At 48.2% G+C, this 4743-nt stretch overlaps 1 protein-coding gene across 1 annotated transcript in view; it reads left to right on the top strand.

Annotated features, from left to right (window-relative positions):
• The first annotated feature begins 3760 nt into the window (after positions 1–3760).
• Positions 3761–4743, top strand: part of YPEL1 (yippee-like 1 (Drosophila)) — a 34917-nt gene continuing 33934 nt past the window's right edge. Inside the window, exon 1 of the mRNA XM_011947320.1 lies at positions 3761–3824. The gene's annotated coding sequence lies outside the window, so the exon portion shown is untranslated. The remainder of the gene's footprint in view (positions 3825–4743) is intronic.

Raw genomic sequence — 4743 nt, 5'->3', positions numbered from 1 at the left:
ACCCAAGGATGCTGTGGCTGCGGGCGGGCCCGGGAAGCACCTGTTGGGCGTCCGGGCGGGCGGGGGTGCGAGCAAGGCGGGCTTGTGACTTTTTTGTTACATTTTGGATTTTGATTTGTTGATATTGGGCTCACTCCGTTTTGGCACAGACAACAACGCCTAATCTTTGATTCCCCCGCCGTTTCTTCTCTCCACCTTCCCCGCTGCCCCTCTTCTCCCGCCCCACCGGGAAAAGATATAGGGAAAACGGACAAGATCCCAGATTATTGGTTTTTCCTTCCTTAAAAAATACAGCCTCAACTGGGCAAGGAAATGAGGGCAAAAGAGGTCTCCTAGAAATGTTTATCAGAAAGGCGGAAAAGGTTTTCAAGTTGCCACATAAAGATCATGACTAAAATGGAGCGTCCTCGGTGTTTACCACTTGTGGCATAGGTTTCATTAACAGAGATTGCAAAAGCCTGAGCTTCAGAGAGCTAAACAGGGTCTGCCTCCCCCATGCTTGCCTCTGATTGACATCTTTGATGTCCAAATTATGTACTGAGTTATAAGGATGGGAAAAAGACTGAGATTCTATTTTTGGCAGATAATGAACATGGAAGACATCAATTTCCCCGCCCCACGCTTTTTCTGTTCCGTTGCATTTCTTCTTCCTCTAAAACATACCCACCTTAACCTGATGTTTCCTTTGCTAAGAATGTTATTCTTCCCACCCGCCAGCCCTTGACACTCCTGAATCCCTACCCAGCTCCCAAGGCTAGGTTTGCCACCCCTAGGGAGCCTTTCCAGGCACCTCACCTGAGCAAGGTATAGATGTGACATGTTTGCTGAGCATCTCCCAGGTGCCAGGAGCTGTGCTTCATCCTGGTGTCATTGAGTCTTATAATCATGCACTGATCCCCCTCAGTTGTGGGCTCTTGGGAGGCAGTGGTAGTGGCATGTTTGAGGAATAAGGATCTCCAAGACCTTCATGGTCCCTCCTCTTGGGCTCTACAGGGTAGAATGTCATCTACTTGTGGGAACCCCTAAGGGCTGGGCCCGTATTGAGCACTTATATAATAACTGAGCGCTCTTAATTACCAATTCGAGCAATAGTCTTCTTTTAAAATAACTTGTTATTTTGGAAAAACTGTACATTTACATAAAGGTTGCAGAGCTAGTACAGACAATCCCAATATACCCTACACCCAGTGCTCCCCATCATTACCATCCTGCACTGCTGTGGCGAAAAACTGACCTGGGTGTATTCTTCTCACTAAACTCTGGGTATTAAGCCTTTTCACTTTTGAATCACTAATTTATAAAGCCATTTCTCTTTTTGTGTGTTTGTTTGTTTGTTTAAGACAGGGTCTCACTCTTGCTCAGGATGGAGTACAGTGGCACAAACACGGCTCACTGCAACCTCCACATCCTGAGCCCAAGTGATCCTCTTGCCTCAGCCTCCCATGTAGCTAGGACTACAGGTGCACGCCATCATGACTAGTTAACTTTAAAATTGTTTATAGAGATCGGGATCTCACTTAATGTTTCCCAGGCTGGTCTTGAACTCCTGGGCTCAAGTGATCCACCTGCCTCAGCCTCCTAAAGTGTTGGGATTACAGGCTTGAGCTGCTATACCTCACCATAAAGCTATTTTCTTTAGACTGAGAGTAGTATTCCTCTAACATCTGTTCTTGATTCTTGCCTGTCTTCACTAAGTACCACCAGCACCTGGTGGTACTGGTTTTTATAGAGGCTACCCTATAGGTTTTTTCTTTTTTCTTTTCTTTTTTTTTGGTTTATTTCAACAAACAAATTGGTTTTTTTGAGACAAGGTCTCATTCTGTCCCCCAGGCTGGAGTATAATGGCACAGTCTCCACTCACTGCTCACTGCAGCCTCAACCTCCTAGGTTCAAGCCATCCACCCGCCTTCTGAGTAGCTGTAACCACAGGCATACACCACCATACCCAGCTAATTTTTTAATTTTTTTGTAGAGACAAGATCTCACTCTGTTGCCCAGGCTGGTCTCAAACTCCTGGCCTCAAGTGATCCTCCCGTCTCAGCCTCCCAATGTGCTGGGATTTATAGGTGTGAGCCCAGCCTACCCTGTAGTTTTTTTGTTGTTGTTGTTCGTGTGGTTGGTTGTTTTTGTTTTGTTTTTTTTTTCAGACAGAGTCTCACTCTGTCGCCAGGCTGGAGTGCAGTGGTGTGATCTTGGCTCAGTGCAGCCTCCGTGTCCCGGGTTCAAGCGATTCTCCTGTCTCAGCCTCCTGAGTAGATGGTACTACAGGCACGGGCCACCACGCCCAGCTAATTTTTGTATTTTTAAAAGAGACAGGGTTTCACCAGGTTGGCCAGATGATCTGAATCTCTCAACCTCAAGTGATCGGCCCACCTTGGCCTCCCAAAGTGCTGGAATTACAGGTGTGAGCCACCACGCCTGACCAACCCTGTAGTTTTAATGTATTTGTCTCCATGGAAGACTAATAAAATTGTTTTGAATATGAAGAAGCAATAGAAGCCCCCCTGCTTTCAAACTGTTCTCTGATGCTCTTCATTAGAGTTAAATGAAGTTGCGTAAAAGATTTTAAGTAGTTAGATCTAATAATCAGTGAAACCTCTAGGGAGTGGGAATTTTGACAAGGGATTTGAGCGGAGGTTGAAGAAAGTTCTCAATAGCCAAGACATAGAGGGCTAAGGGTTTTTGGAGCAAGTAGTGCGAGATAGATTCAGGAAAGAAGTCAAGAGGATGAAATTGATTCCGCCAGCAAATGCCAGGACATTACACCTGCTATACAGATGCTGAGTACTAAAAACCTGTTGGCGGGTGAGAGTAAAACGGAAATCCTGGAGCCAGCCACTGTTGCCCACACCCCAGGAAGGGGTTAGGAGCCATTATTCACCCCATTGCTCAGCAGGCCCTCTGGCATCTGCAGGGCCTTGGGCCAGGGCCAGGATTCCTGGGAGGGCTTGTGAGGGGCTTGCTGAGCCCCTGCCGTACTGTAACAGTGACACATGCTCCTGCCCTGAGACCCTGGTCGGACACCTAAACTGTACCCAAGGATCATACCCCTTAACATCTCATGTAGTCTGACTGCCCTGTAAATTGCATGTGACCCCACTTTACAAAGAAGGTAGCAGAACTTGGCTTCAGGTCCCAGAGCCAACAAACACGTGGCACATTTTCCATCAAACCCTGGGAAGCCTCTCAAAGCAAGTCAAACCCTCTTTTATCTTTGTCCGGGGGGTGATGACATCCCTGTTGCCAAACCTCACCTACTCCCTCCCTCCTGGTGCCACCTGCCTTCTCAGCAGCATTGGCATACACCCCCACCACCCAGATGCTTCACCCTCACCTGGTTCCTCTTTGTGTATCTGTTTTTTTTGCCTCCTTCTTTTGCCCCAAGACGGGAGGCTTCAATGTTTGATGAGACTTTATTTAGCATGAGGATAAAGAAAATAGTTTTTAAGATTCTCAGCCTCTTTTTGTCTATCTCAATCCAGTCTTCTGGGTCTGGTGTCCACTCTTTCAACCTAACAACACTAGTGTTGCACATAGTTCCTACACCTCCCTTTTTTTCCTTTTTTTTTTTTTGAGACGGAGTCACTCTGTTGCCCAGGCTGGAGTGCAGTGGCGCAATCTCGACCTCCCAAAGTGCTGGGATTACAGGCATGAGCTACCGCGCCCTGCCCCCTTTTCTTGTCTTTTCTTTTTCTTTCTTTCGCTCCCTCCCCCCCATCCCCCCCCACTTTCTTTCTCTTTCTTTTGACACAGGGTCTGTCTCTGTCATCCAGGCTGGAGTGCAGTGGCGATCACCTCAGCCTCCCGAGTTGCTGGGACTACAGGCACGTGCCACCACACCTGGTTAATTTTTAAATTTTTGTTGTAGAGACGGGTTTTTGCCATGTTGCCCAGGCTGGTCTCGAACTCCTGACCTCAGGTGATCCTCCCACCTTGGCCTCTTAAAGTGCTGGGATTACAGGCGTGAGTCACCACTCACAGCCCCATCTTCTTGTTGTTAGCAAGAAAGCACCTCTACTAGAATGTGTTGGAGGACCTTGGTTATGGGCAACTTTGTTACTAATGGTAGAAAAAAAAAAAGGAATGTAGTACAGGTTCTTTGAAAAGAAGCGCTCTGTACAAACACATTATCAGTAGTCTCAGGAGAGGTGGTAGAGGTAGTACTTGAGCACAGGTGGGAGGAGAGATGGAGGAGAGAGCCTGGAGGGCTGAGGCACCTGGGACCACTGGGCAATGGAGGAGCTAGGCCCCTTGAGTTCCCCAGAGAGCAGGGGCTGGTGGGGAGTCTAGAGGGCCATGGAGCTTTGTCTCAGGGCAGCCATACAGGTGGTTTGATGCTGTCGGTGGGCCCCATTGTGCACCTAGGCTGCAGTTCCTGAAATGTGGAGGGGAGCTTTTCCTCCTGTAATTCAAGTAGGGAGGAAGTGGACGTGTGTAGAGGGAAGCTAGAATTGCCACAGGCAAATTGTACCCACACTGTTGCCCTTTGTTGTAAATTTTTCCAGACCCTTCCACACCTGTGACGTCATGTACTATGTGTGAGTTTGAATAGTCAGAGTGGGCCGGACGCCGTGGCTCACGTCTGTAATCCCAACACTTTGGGAGGCCAAGGAGGGTGGATCACTTGCAGTCAGGAGTTCAAGGCCAGCCTGGCCAACATGGTGAAACCCCATCTCTACTAAAAATACAAACTTAGGCCGGGCGCGGTGGCTCAAGCCTGTAATCCCAGCACTTTGGGAGGCC

This window comes from Colobus angolensis, unplaced genomic scaffold (genome assembly GCF_000951035.1).
Source record: "Colobus angolensis palliatus isolate OR3802 unplaced genomic scaffold, Cang.pa_1.0 Scaffold260, whole genome shotgun sequence".
Taxonomy (NCBI): Eukaryota; Metazoa; Chordata; class Mammalia; order Primates; family Cercopithecidae; genus Colobus; species Colobus angolensis.
This window is presented reverse-complemented; position numbering and strand designations above follow the sequence as displayed.